Source organism: Dendrobates tinctorius, unplaced genomic scaffold (assembly GCF_039654945.1).
Source record: "Dendrobates tinctorius isolate UK_male_01 unplaced genomic scaffold, ASM3965494v1 ptg000054l, whole genome shotgun sequence".
NCBI classification, from domain to species: domain Eukaryota; kingdom Metazoa; phylum Chordata; class Amphibia; order Anura; family Dendrobatidae; genus Dendrobates; species Dendrobates tinctorius.
Window position 1 is genome coordinate 17,921,363 of NW_027361722.1, and position 14,928 is coordinate 17,936,290.

Consider the following 14,928-nt stretch of genomic DNA (forward strand, 5'->3'; position numbering starts at 1 on the left):
AGGAAGGTGCCAGGAAGGGCGCCGAAACGCGTAGGAGGAAATAAAGGAGTACACTGCTACAACATCTTGCATCCCAGGTGATTTGTTAATCTCGGCAGCGCGGACTGCAACACACCCTGCTTCCCACAACTATTTGAATATTGACTGTTATGGCAACATTATGAGGGTGGTATATGGCAGTATTATCATGGCACTATATGGCAGTGTTATGTGCTCTCTATTAGGAATTATTATTGTGATACTGTATTTTGAGTACTAGATGATGGTATTAAATGAGTGATAAATTGCATTATAATCTTGTGCGGTATGGTGGAAATATGCAGCCCCTTTAAGGACGTATTTTTCGAATACTGAAAAATATTTAAGAACTATCTGGGCTTTTTGTGGGTTGTATTTATATGGCAATATGATGTAGTCTCTATGAGGAGGTATTATTTGGGCAGATATAATATTAGGTGGGCAATACATGTTAGTATTATCTTGGCACAACATGGCGGTATTATGCAGTTTCTCTGAGGAAGTATTTCTTAAAGGATGGATGTTTTTGGAAACTATAGCCTGTCATGTCGCCTGCATGTAGCAGTGTTATCTTGAACTGTATAGCCATGTTATGTAGTCTTGATAAAGAAGTCTTATTTGACGATTGGATTGTGTGAGATTTGGGCATTAAATGCTAATATTCACTGGGCAGTATATGGCAGCATTACATAATAGGAGGAAGGATTATTTGGATGTTGAATATTATTTGGACACTGCATGGTGGTATTAAGAGTATTATTAGGCTATGTGCACATGCTGCGGATTCACCCGCAAATGGATCTGCAGGTAAAACCGCAGGTAAAATGACCTGCGGTTTTCCTGCGGATTGGTCAGCAGTTTTCCCCCGCGGTTTGACACCTGGACAATGGAATAGGTGGTAAACCGCAGCGGAATCTGTAGAAAGAATTGTCATATCAATTCTTTCTGCGGATTTAAAACCGCAGCTTTTCCGCAGTGAAAAAACTGCAGCATGTGCAGAGAGGATTGTAAATCCCATAGACTTACATGGTACTGTACCCTGTCTGCGGATCCGCAGCACGCACTTTATTGGACAAGTACAAATCACCTGATCTGCTTCATCCAATCAGCATTCATGATTATACAACACGAAGGTGAAAAATCTGCATAAAATTGATGATATGGTGAAAATACTCAATAATTCTGCTCACAGTGTATTATTTGAATACTTAATAATATTTGGACATTATACAGTGGTATTACTTTGCATTATGTCAGTATTATTCTGACAATATATGGGGATGTACATTGGGCTCGCTTTAAGAAAAGTATTAATTGAATATTATTTGGACACTGTATGGTGGCATTAAAGCTTATCTGTCACCAGGGTTTTGCTACCCAATGTGAAAGCAGCATAATGTAGGGGCAGAGACCTTGATTCCTGTGATATATCACTTACTGAGCGGCTTGTTAATTTTTTTTTATAAAATCATTGTTTTCTCTACAGCAGATCTAGCAGTTCTCTGAATGCTGAGCTCTGTATAACCCCACCCACACCACTGATTGGCAGCTTTCTGTGTAGACTGTGCATAGGCAGAAAGCTGCCAATCACTGGTGGGGGCGGGATTATACAGAGAAGATGAATATGCCATACATCATGGCAGCAGGTTTACTAGTCCAAAAGTTATAATGTCCTGGTGATAATACAGTGGTTTTAACAAAGACTACAGCAAGCAACCCAGTAAGTGACACATCACTGGAATCATGGTCTATGTCTCTACATTATGCTATTCTCAGATTAGGTGGCAAAACCTTGATCATAGATTCCCTTTAAGTGGACATATGTCAGCATTATTCTGCCACTCTTTGTAGTATGTGGCAGAATATTATTATTTGCATATTATTTGGACACCGTATGGCAGCATTTAAAGGGCGCCATATGTGAGCATTGTTCAGCTCTTCACTCTTTTTCTATAGTGTGTGCTAAAGTAGTATTTGAGTAATGAATATTATTTGGACACTGTATGGATGTATTAAGTGGGCGGTATATTTCAGTATTATCATGGCACTATTTGGCTGTATTAGTCTCTTTTGGAAAGTATTATTTGAATAGTAAATGTAATTTGAGAACTGCATGGCTTATGTGGGCATAGCAAATGTGGTACCAATATTCAAAAAGGGCTCTAAAAGTGACCCTGGAAATTATAGGCCAGTAAGTCTAACCTCTATTGTTGGTAAAATATGTGAAGGGTTTCTGAGGGATGTTATTCTGGATTATGAGAATAACTGTTTAACGTCATATCAGCATGGGGTTATGAGGAATCGCTCCTGTCACACCAATCTAATCAGTTTTTATGAAGAGGTAAGCTATAGACTGGACCAAGGTGAGTCATTGGACGTGGTATATCTTTATTTTTCCAAAGCGTTTGATACCGTGCCACACAAGAGGTTGGTACACAAAATGAGAATGCTGGGTCTGGGGGAAAATGTGTGTAAATGGGTAAGTAACTGGCTGAGTGATAGAAAGCAGAGGGGGGTTATAAATGGTATATTCTCTAACTGGGGTGCTGTGACCAGTGGGAACCACAGGGGTCGGTGTTGGGACCTCTTCTCTTCAACATATTTATCAACGATCTGGTAGAAGGTTTACACAGTAAAATATCGATATTTGCAGATAATACAAAACTATGTAAAGCAGTCAGTACAAGAGAAGATAGTATTCTGCTACAGATGGATCTGGATAAGTTGGAAACTTGGGCCGAAACGTGGCAGATGTGGTTTACCAATGATAAATGTAAGGTTATACACATGGGAAGAAGGAATCAATATCACCATTACACACTGAACGGGAAACCACTGGGTAAATCTGACATGGAGAAGGACTTGGGGATCCTAGTTAATGATAAACTTACCTGGAGCAGCCAGTGCCAGGCAGCGGCTGCCAAGGCAAACAGGATCATGGGGTGCATTAAAAGAGGTCTGGATACACATGATGAGAGCATTATACTGCCTCTGTACAAATCCCTGGTTAGACCGCACATGGATGCCTGTGTACAGTTTTGGGCACCGGTGCTCCGGAAGGATATAATGGAACTAGAGCGAGTACAAAGGAGGGCAACAAAATTAATAAAGGGGATGGGGGAACTACAACACCCAGAGAGATTAGCAAAATTAGGATTATTTAGTCTAGAAAAAAGACGACTGATGGGCGATCTAATAACCATGTATAAGTATATAAGGGGACAATACAAATATCTCTCCGAGAATCAGTTCATACCAAGGAAGGTGACGGTCACAAGGGGGCATTCTCTGCGTCTGGAGGAGAAAAGGTTTTTCCACCAACATAGAAGAGGATTCTATACAGTTAGGGCAGTGAGAATCTGGAATTCCCTGCCTGAGGAGGTGGTGACGGCGAACTCAGTCGAAGGGTTCAAGAGAGGCCTGGATGTCTTCCTGGAGTGTAACAATATTGTATCTATTAGGTTCTTTAGAAGGACGTAGATCTGGGGATTTATTCTGACAGAATTTTATAGACTGAACTGGATGGACACATGGCTTTTTTCAGCCTAACCAACTATGTTACTATGTAATATATTGCAGTATTATCTTGACTCTAAATGGCAGTATTATATATTCTCTATATGGAGTAATATTTGGTCTTGTATATTATTTGGGCACTAGATGGTGGTAATATGTGAGCCGTATAAGAAAATATTAGCTTGGCTCTTCGTATGGGCAAAAAAATAATATAAAGGGCCAGGAGTGGGCCCTATTTGACTTGTCGCCCAGGGCCCCATTTTTTTTTTAAGTCACTGATCCTACCTGAGTACAAGTCGCAGTTGCAGGATGCCCAGGCCGAGACAACCTCACGGTATTGGTCACCAGGGGCAAAACTACAATAGGTACAGGGGTTATAATCGCACCCGGACCCTGGAGCCGAGGGGCCCCAAAAGGCCAATTTGACCATTAATATTAAAGATTTGTAATATTTGGGGACCCCGTTGGAGCTCCTGCATTAGGGCCCACGAGCTTCAAGTTATGCTACTGTTGGTCACATTTGTAATGTTTTAGCCAATCACCAGTTTACTTTACCGTTAAATACCCTATTCCTAGTCCTTCTGCCCGGGTCCCCAAGACAACACTTATTGTCATATTTTCTGGACAACCAATCAGATCACTTAACTGCACTGCCTATTGCAGTCTGATATTGTCCACAATCCACCTCCTGCCTCATCAGATCCCTCTCCCATGCTTTACAGTGCAGCGCTGCTTGTTGAAACTGAGATAGCGGAAACATGGAAAGAAACGAATTGACCGGCCCTGTGTCGCTTTTTCACCTATTCCTGCCTGGCTACAAAGAGGTTAATCCGTGTCAGTGTCTTGTAATTTGCTATAACAAGCTTCAGGAATATCAACAGTTTAATAGTCGCAGCGTTATTGACGAGCGGAGCGATCAATTCTATGACTCTCTCCACATCGATCCCTTCCATGAGTGGAGCGGACATTAGACTCCTCCTCCGGAGTAATGATTTTGCAATTCAGTTTAAAGGGACGGATCCTCAGGTCTCCGGATTGACGTTACCTTCCAGTCTTACGTAAAGAAAGCCTAAAGATTTTATTCATGGAAAGCTCTAGAACTTTCTAAGACTCTTTTAAGCCACATTTATGAAACTGACAAAAGCTGAGCAAAAAAAATGTGGACTGTAAAAAAAAAAATAACGCCATCGCGCCACGTCTGTGATGTTTCTCTTTGACGATGCCAAGGCTGCGGACATGTTGGATCAGAATTTGGACCACGACTATAGGCCTCGTATAGTTGCCCATGGTAACCAATCAGGGCTCGGCTTTCATTTCTGAAACTGCTCTAGAAGAATGAAAGCTGTGCTCTGATTAGGGTGTTATGGGCAACGCAGAAAGTCTCACTATTAAGCAGCTTTTCTAACTGAGGCCCATGTTATTCTTCTAGTGACTTTCAGGGTTGAGCAAAAAAAGATTTGCCGACCACATTGGTACTTGGTGACTAGTACCGGACCAAGGACCACGAACCTCCTACCACCTGTGACATCCTAGGGCCTTTTATGATCAGTTTGAGGCTATGGTGTCATGGCGACCTACTAACCAGAAGAGGCGTCGGGGGGGGGGGGGGGGGGAGGTTCGTAGTTCTCTGGTCTGGCAGTCGCGGTATACAGATGTAGCTGCTGAACAGCGGTCCTCCGAATGTTCTTGTTCAACTCTAAAACTGTCTAAAAAATAAAATATGGGCCTCAATTAGTAAAACTGTCTAATAGTGAGCTTGTCTTTGTTGCCCATAGCAACCAACCAGAGCTTAGTTTAAAAAAAACAAAAAAAAAACCTGCCTAATAATGACTCTGTTACCCATAGCAACCAATCAGGCCTCAATTAGTAAAATTGTCTAATAATGAGCTTGTCTTTGTTGCCCATAGCAACAAACCAGAGCTTAGTTTAAAAAAAAATACCCTGCCTAATAGTGAGACTCTTTGTTACCCATAGCAACCAATCAGGCCTCAATTAGAAAAACTACCTAATATTGAGACGACGGTCATTGTTGCCCATAACAACCAATAAGGACTCAGCTTTCATTTCTTAAACTGCTCTTGAAAAACGACAGCTGAACTCCGATTGGTTTCTATGGGCAACAAAGACAGTATCATTAACAGGGCTCGTTCGCACGACCGTATTTTCAGTCACAGTGCTGTCCATGAAAAAAATAGACAGCACCCACACCAACGTTATTTAATGGGACAGTGAAGGGAGACCTTCTATAAATTCAGAGTCGTGGAATCCATACTTCACACAGCTGAGAGGGTTTGCTACGACGTATTAATGTAATGTAGGAGCTGTCTATAAATGACTGACACCTCTCTTCCAGTTCCACTTCATAATGAGGTTCTGCAGTGGCCGGGATGTGCAGTTTTACAATTCAGCTGAGGAAATACTTATTATATGGTGTCCACAGTTTTGTGCACTTCTGAAAAGAAGGACACCGCTAAACAGAGGCCAGACGGAGTCCAGAGTAAATCTGATGCCTCATTACAGTGAATGGATCTCTCGGGGGTTTCATCTGTCACGTCACTCGGGGATTTAGATGGAAACCCCCCGATGTAAGTGCTCAGCGTAGAGCGCAGGATAAATGTGATCCCAAATGTTATGTAAAATCTTCCCAATAAAAGCTTCAACTCAATCCCTCCAAATAAGCAAGTCCCCACTCAGGTCCGTCATCTGTTAACGGAAATGTAGGGGGTTTCCACGTTACTGGTAGCACAAAGGCTCTGGAAAAGTGAAATGGCTCCTCGCCCCCCCAAAACAAATCCAGCAAATTTTGTGCTCCCAAACATAAATGTGCCCGGCCCTTCTGAGCCCCAGTGTGCCTAAGTCACATTTAGAGTTCACATATTTGGCATTTCTGTAGCGATGACAGCCTGGCTAATTTACAGGTGATTGTCTCCAGAAGCATGAGCTGGGCACAATGTACTGGTGACTACAACGTACTGGTCACTACAATGTATAGACACTACAATAGCAGATTAATAACATCCACTGCTGCTTGTTTCTGAAAGACACCCATGGAGTAAAAATTATCACTACAACTGTAGATAAATTCCCAAAGGGATATCATTTCCAAAATAGTTTCACTTGAGGGGGGATTCTGCTTTTCTAGCATTTAGGGGCTCTGTATATGGAGTCCGCAAACTATTCTAGGAAAATCTGCACTCCAGGAGGCAAATAGCGCTCCGTCCCTCCCAAGTCTCACCGTGTGACTAAGCAGTGCTATACAGCAACATACGTGGTATTTCTACATTCAGCAGAAACTGTGGAACATGTTTTGGTGCCATTTCTTACCCATTTCCTAGTATTAAAATGTAAAATCTGGAGTTAAAACTCAATCTTGGTGGTAAAAATTATTTTTTCTTCACTGCCCAATGGTATAAAATGCTGTGACACACCTGTGGTGTCAATATGATCACTGAAGCCCTAGATGAATTCATTGAGGAGTGTAGTTTGTAAAATGGGGTCACTTATCGGGGTTCTGCTATTCTGACACCTTAGCGGCTCTACTAATGTGACATGGCACGGTCAAACCAATCCAGCAAAATCTGAACTCCAATATGGCGCTTCTTCCCTTCTGAGCTTTGCACTGTGTCTCAAAAGTAGTTTTTGACCACATATGGGGCATCGGTATATTCAGAAGAAATTGCACAGCAAATTTTGGCATCCATATTCTCCAGTCACTATTGTGAAAATGCAAAATTTGGGGCTAAAAAACATTTTTGTAGGAAAAATTAGATTTTTTTTTTTTTTAATTTTCACGGCTCAATGTTATAAACGTCTAATGAAGCACCTTGGGGGTTTAAGGTGCTCACCACACATCTAGATAAGCTCCCTAATGTGTCTAGTTTCCAAGATGGGGTCAATTGTGGGGCATTTCCACTGTTTAGGCACATCAGGGGTTCTCCAAACGGGACATGACATCCGCTAATTACTCCAGCAAATTTTGCATTCAAAGAGTCAAATGGCGCTCCTTCCCTTCCAAGCCCTGCCATGCGTCCAAACAGTAATTTTCCTCCACATATTGGGTATCGGCTTACTTAGGAGAAATTGCACAACAAATTGTATGGAGCAATTTCTCCTTTTAACATTATAAAAATGCAAACTTTGTGGCAAAAAAAAAAAAACATTTCTGTGGCAAACATTGGATTTTTTTTATTTTCACGGCTCAGCGTTATATACGTGTGTGAAGCAACTGGAGGTCCAAGGTGCTCAATACTCATCTAGATAAGTTCCCTGAGAGGCCTAGTTTCCAAAATGGCATCACTTGTTGGGGGCTTCCACTGTTTAGGCACATCAGGGGCTCTCCAAACACGACATGGTGTTAGCTGATTATGCCAGCAAATTTTAAATTCAAAAAGTCAAACAAACAGTGCTACTTCCCTTCTGAACGCTACCATGCGCCCAAACAGTAGTTTTCCCCCCATATACGGGGTATCGGCATGCTCAGGAGAAATTGCACAACAAAATCGTAAGTACCATTTTCTCTTCTTACCCTTGTGAAAGTAAAAGAAAAAAAAAAAAAGTGTCTAAAGAAAATGTTCTGTAAAAGAAAAATTGTTTCGCTTTGGCTTTCCACATTCCATTAATTCATCTGAAGCACCTGAAGGGTTAATAAACGTCTTGAATGTGGTTTTGAGCACCTTGAGGGGTGCAGTTTTTAGAATGGTGTCATTTTTGGGTATTTTCTGTCATATAGACCCCTCAATGTCACTGTCAGAATAACCAGGATCCATGGAAGCGTTCCAGAGTTATTACCTGATGAAGGGACAGTGGTCAGAATTGTAAAAATTGGCCCGGATAGGAAGGTGAAAATAGGCTTTGTGATGAAGGGGTTAAAAAGCGGTTCTGCAGCAGCTGAGGGCTGCATTGTGAGGGTGTGTGCACACGCTGCGGATTATGCTGCAGATTGATCCGCGCGGATTTTGCAAAATCCGTGGGTTTTTTCTCTCCATAGGTTATAATGGTAATGTACAGCAAAAACCGCTGCGGATCCGCGGCAGAATCCACAGAGTGTGCACACAGCCTAAGGGTCTGGAGCACTGGTGGGACTAGAACTTATAATATACAACTACTGCGGAACCTCTTGGGACTTTGTGTCAATGACCTTTCAGCTGTTAAATTTTCTAAAAAAAAAAAAAAAAAAAAAGAGGTTCTGCAGCAGCTCAAGTAGTATAACTTACCGGGGGGGATGGCGAGAACTTATAACATGCACCTCTTTTTTTTGTTTTAACAGGATCTCTGAGCTAAGTGACCGTCACTGACAGTTTTAAAGAGGTTCTGCAGAGGCTGAGGTGCATGTGATAAGTAATAGATAGCGCCCCAGGACCTGATGATACAGACAGATCACCACAGTTGCTGCAGAACTTCTTTTTACAATCTCAAAGAGGTTCTGCAGCAGCCTTAAGTGCTTGTCGTAAGTGGCATACCGCAGCTGCTGCAGCACCTCTTTAGAGTGACGGACATTGAGCTCATTAAAAAGGGGTTGTGCAGCAGCTGTGGCGTATATTAGAAGCTACACTCCCCCTACTGTTCCAAAACGGAGTAATGCGTACCTCAGCTGCTGCAGAACCTCTTGTTTTTTCGTAAGGAGCGCGCTCATGCACTGACAGAGAACGTAACAATGGCTCCACACTGTGCGCGGCCGCAGCAGCAATCAGTGCAGTTGTCAGGAGCTGCTTCTGGCCGGGCGGGTGGAGGAGGGTGAGGGGGGATGTAATGGAGGTGGGCGGGGAGGGAGCAGGGCTAAGGAGGGGGGCGGAACCACTCCACACAGGGGGAGGGCGGGGAGGCAGTCAGGAGTGGAACGTTCCTCTGGTGAGAGTGAGAGAAAGGAAGAGCAGTCAGACAGGGTGGGCGTGGTTTATCACATGTGGGCGTGTCCGATTTCTCACCAAAGCCCTTTAGAGTGGAATTGAGGAGGCGTGGCCGCGCTCTCAGCGGTGGGCGTGTCCGGAGAGTTACACGAAGCGGCGGTAAAGTGTCGGGAATGTCGGGGGCGTGTCCGCGAGAGCGGAGGGGGCGTGGTCACATCGGCGGCACGGCGAGGGGAGGAGGAAGGCACCACTTGCAGGAGCCGGAAAGGGGGAGGAGGTAGGAGAAGGTGCTGAAGGAGGGGGAGAGAGAGAAAAAAAAGACAATGGAGCTTGTGTGCGGCTGCGGGAGATTAAAGCTGCCGCCGAGCGGCCCGCACTGCCGGCTGTGAGGGGAGCGAGCGGGCCCCGGAGATCGCGTCACGTTCTATCCCCCTCCTCCTCCAGCCAGTCCCCCTCCCCCCGCGGCGGGAGCTTCGCCTCGTCCCTGCTGCTACCGGTGAGTGTCGCTGCCTGGCTCCACGCTAGCAGGCCCGGAGTCCAGGGATCGGGGACACGCTGCGGGGAGGAGGCCCCGGCCAGAGCGCAGGCCTGTGCGGCCTGGAGGGTGACAAGTGCGGGCCTCCTCCGGGGACAGGGCCGGCGTGTGGAGGCGGCTGAGGGGGAAAGAGCGCCGGGCCTGAGCGACGGGAGCAGCGGGGAGAGAGAGAACCGGGACAGCGGGGAGCAGCGGGGAGAGAGAGGACCGGGGGACAGCGGGGAGAGAGAGAACCGGGACCGGGGGACAGCGGGGAGAGAGAGAACCGGGACGGCGGGGGGAGAGAGAACCGGGACCGGGGGACAGCGGGGAGAGAGAGAACCGGGACAGCGGGGAGAGAGAGAGGACCGGGACGGGGGACAGCGGGGAGAGAGAGAGGACCGGGACGGCGGGGGGAGAGAGAACCGGGACGGCGGGGGGAGAGAGAGAACCGGGACGGCGGGGGGAGAGAGAACCGGGACAGCGGGGGGGGAGAGAGAACCGGGACAGCGGGGAGAGAGAGAGAGAGAGAACCGGGACAGCGGGGAGAGAGAGAGAGAGAGAGAACCGGGACAGCGGGGAGAGAGAGAGAGAGAGAGAGAACCGGGACAGCGGGGAGAGAGAGAGAGAGAGAGAACCGGGACAGCGGGGAGAGAGAGAGAGAACCGGGACAGCGGGGAGAGAGAGAGAGAACCGGGACAGCGGGGAGAGAGAGAGAGAACCGGGACAGCGGGGAGAGAGAGAGAGAACCGGGACAGCGGGGGGAGAGAGAGAGAGAGAACCGGGACAGCGGGGGGAGAGAGAGAGAGAGAACCGGGACAGCGGGGGGGGGAGAGAGAGAGAGAGAACCGGGACAGCGGGGGGAGAGAGAGAACCGGGACAGCGGGGGGAGAGAGAGAGAGAGAACCGGGACAGCGGGGAGAGAGAGAGAGAACCGGGACAGCGGGGGGAGAGAGAGAACCGGGACAGCGGGGGGGGAGAGAGAGAGAGAGAGAGAGAACCGGGACAGCGGGGGGAGAGAGAGAACCGGGACAGCGGGGGGGGAGAGAGAGAGAGAGAACCGGGACAGCGGGGGGAGAGAGAGAGAGAGAACCGGGACAGCGGGGGGAGAGAGAGAGAGAGAACCGGGACAGCGGGGGGAGAGAGAGAGAGAGAACCGGGACAGCGGGGGGAGAGAGAGAGAGAGAACCGGGACAGCGGGGGGAGAGAGAGAGAGAGAACCGGGACAGCGGGGGGAGAGAGAGAGAGAGAACCGGGACAGCGGGGGGAGGGAGAGAGAGAGAGAGAACCGGGACAGCGGGGGGAGAGAGAGAGAGAGAGAGAGAACCGGGACAGCGGGGGGAGGGAGAGAGAGAGAGAGAACCGGGACAGCGGGGGGAGAGAGAGAGAGAGAGAGAGAACCGGGACAGCGGGGGGAGAGAGAGAGAGAGAGAGAGAACCGGGACAGCGGGGGGAGGGAGAGAGAGAGAGAGAACCGGGACAGCGGGGGGAGAGAGAGAGAGAGAGAGAGAACCGGGACAGCGGGGGGAGAGAGAGAGAGAGAGAGAACCGGGACAGCGGGGGGAGAGAGAGAGAGAGAGAGAACCGGGACAGCGGGGGGAGAGAGAGAGAGAGAACCGGGACAGCGGGGGGAGAGAGAGAGAGAACCGGGACGGGGAGAGGAACGGGGGACAGCGGGGAGAACCGGGACGGGGTGAGAGGGACGGGGGACAGTGGGGGGAGAGAGAGAACCGGGACGGGAGCAGCAGCGGGGAGAGAGAGAGAGAACCGGGACAGCGGGGGGAGAGAGAGAGAGAGAGAGAACCGGGACAGCGGGGGGAGAGAGAGAGAGAACCGGGACGGGGAGAGGAACGGGGGACAGCGGGGAGAACCGGGACGGGGTGAGAGGGACGGGGGACAGTGGGGGGAGAGAGAGAACCGGGAGCAGCAGCGGGGAGAGAGAGAGAACCGGGATGGGGGGCTAACGGGGGGGAGAGAAAACCGGATGGGGGACGGCGGGGAGAGAGAGAGAACTGGGATGGGGGTAACAAGGAGAGGGCGAGCCGGGACAGGGGTAGAAAGGAGAGGGCGAGCCGGGACGGTGGGCATCGGAGGGAGAGGGGGCGAGCCGGGACGGTGGGCAACGGAGGGAGAGGTTGAGGGAGAGCCGGGGTGGGGGTGAGAAAGTGAGTCGTAAGAGGTAAGGATTGGTTTCAGGCTGGGGGGGAGGTGAGGATGGGTTCGGGGCAGCGGGAGTCGTGGCGGTAAGGACAAGCTTGAGGAAGTGGGGGCAAAAGCTGGTCCAGGGCTTTGGAGGTAAGGATGGGTCTGAGGAAGTGGGGACAAAAATTGTGGGGGTGATGACAGGGCTGGGGCAGTGGGAGCCATTCGGGGTGAGGATGGGTCCGAGGATGTGGGGGGATGTAGCTGAGGCGGCAGGAGCCATGGCAGTCAGGTCTGAGGAAGTGGGAGCCTGGGGGGGGGGGGGGGTAAGGATGCGTCTGAGGCTGTGGGGATGATGACAGAGGCAAGGTCCGGGGCAGGGAAATATCAGTGCGATAAATACTGTACAAGCTGTAGTGTGTTCTATGGGCCGGTACTGGACGGCTACAGATCAGGGGAGTGCAGCGCCCCACAAGGCCGCTGGCAATCGCAGCTGGCATTATTGGGGTATAGACCGGTGCACAGCATAGAATAGGTATCCTTATTAATGGGAGAGGGGGGCAGCTGGCTTTGGATCGGGGTCTTTTGGTTACATTGTGACTCCTGGCGTCTGAGATTTACTGGAAGTTGGTTGTTTTCATCCAGACCTCGTCTTTCTCACAGCTGAGGGTTTGTTGCAGTGCTGTACAGTCCAGGAGTCCGCATGCCCCTACTGTGAAGTTTTGGGGTCTGCACGGCCAGAAGCCCATACACAGGCCGTTATAAAGGATTTCTGAGGTTTATTCTTGTTATATTTCGGTTTTTCTTGTGTGACTGTCGCCTCTGCCTTGGTGTCTGATAATTACAGATCTTTTTGGGCGCTCCTACCTGACGAGACCTGTATGACTGTGGCTTTTACTTTATTAATCCGATTTCTGGTGATTTTCTTCAGAGGACCTCTTAAATGGAGATGCAGTATTTGGAGTTTGTTTTATTGTGAAGTTCTGCGTGTCCGTTCTATGTTTATCTCGACTTGCAGTCAGTGTATGGGGATATTATTATTATGGACTTCAGTGCTGATCTAATACATAGCACAGCTGAGGGTTTGTCTCAGTGTACCCGTTCTGTGTGTTTACGTGTGTAAATATACTCTTCAGAGATGACGACCCTTTCACGAGCCTTACGGTATGACATAGGATAAGAAACCAAACCTGATGCTCCTTTGCAGACACGTGTTTCTGGATGTCAGCCTCTCATCAGTTTAAAGCAGGAGGTGTTACTTGGCTGGGTGAGATGCCTCTGACAGGGGCTCTAAGGGGTAACGTTTCTCTCCTGAAGTATATCTGCAGATGGAGTGGTTGGGTTGGCTTCTTATCCTAAGTCATGTAGCAAGGTTCTCTTTTTTTTTTTTTTTTTTTGGTGTGTGTATATGCCTCCCAAACGCCACGTGACGGCTTCATTAGACAGTCAGGGGTTCGGGCTATGCACGTGTCTCATCTGGAGACAGTTGTAAAGAAACCTCAGCTATAAGGCTGAGATGATAAATGTATGATTGCTGGGAATCCCACCAGTCACAGGTATAGGGGTCCCAAGACCCCCTGTGCGCATGAAGTGTTGAGGGAGCATGTGTGATCACCACGTGTTTAAATGGTTGCAGGGAATTGGTCAGCTGGTTTTTAACTGTGTAATCTGAGATAAGGGCAGAGAGCCTGATTCCAGCGATGTGTCACTCATTAGGCTGTGTGCTGTAGTTTTAAGTGTTTTATCAGCAGGAGATTATCTTTGCAGGACTAGGTGTCATGTGCTGGCATGTCAGGCTAATCTTTGTAACCCCACCCTCACCATTGATTGGTAGCTTCCTGTGCCAGCTGTCAATCGGTGGTGTGGGCGGGCTTATACACAGCTCAGCATGCACTGCTCTATACACACAATCTATCAACACTGCAGTAAGCAGCCCAGTAAGAGACAAATTGCTGGAATTGGGGTCTCTGCCCAAAAATGGTGCTGCTCTCAGATTCCATAGTAAAATCTGCTGATTGATTCCATATAAAAGAGCAAATTCCCCTGTACTCATGATTATTAGATTTCCCAAAGGCAGACGCCCCACTCCTTACAGATAACGCTGATGTGAATCAAGTGATCAGTTCCAGCAGCCTCTGGGTGAAGCAAGAATGTCCCCAGTCACTGACGGCAATCAGAGAACTTGATCCCAGTCACTGTGCGTCGTCTTCGATTGGCCATCGGGGCATGTGCCAAAACAGTGTCTCATAGGTGTATTCCCAAATCACGTCTGGTGGGTCTGACCTCTGGGGCCCTGAGAATAAAGGGACCACGGTGCAGATTTGCTTTGCTTTTCCTCCTTGCAGAGCGGTGCCCGAGGTACAGTCTTATTTGCTTGAATGTAGCAGCGGTGCATTGGGGGTTGGCTGGGGCGGCGCTCTGCAGAGGCGGTCCCAAGGGGTCGCACCCCCATCAGTCAATGTGATGGTATATTGCTAGGATATGGCATAATTTTGACATGGGGAAACCCCTTAAGAAATCCGTCACCACTTCTGTAATTTTCACCCACTCCTGGTTCTGACTACAAATACTGATGTAAAATACTGAACGTGTGAACATGACCTAAGAAAGCCGTGGGTAAACTGCATCTCCTAGTACGATGGTACACAGGGAAGGCGTTCGGTGAACATGGTGGATTCCGGTATGTGGTCCAGATCCCAGTTTTTCCGGTGGAGGGGAGCATAGCCACGTTTGGTGTATATACATTGTATATGTATGGTGGGTGGATATATATGTGTGTATGTATATATAATATACAGCTCTGGCAAAAACTAAGAGCCCACTGCACAGTTTTATAAAAAGCCGCTTCTCTCCATGTCTGACAGCCATTCCATTCCAGTGTCAGTTGAATTC

The 14,928-nt window shown here is 48.2% G+C and overlaps 1 protein-coding gene across 4 annotated transcripts in view; it reads left to right on the plus strand.

Annotated features, from left to right (window-relative positions):
• BCL9 (BCL9 transcription coactivator) overlaps nucleotides 1–14,928 on the plus strand; it is a 187,098-nt gene that overhangs the window by 138,617 nt on the left and 33,553 nt on the right. For 2 of the 4 annotated variants that reach the window (XM_073577186.1, XM_073577189.1), the window contains exon 1: nucleotides 9,664–9,876. The exons of 1 other annotated variant lie outside the window; for it this stretch is intronic. The gene's annotated coding sequence lies outside the window, so the exon portion shown is untranslated. One more of the 4 variants, XM_073577188.1, reaches the window with a different exon arrangement.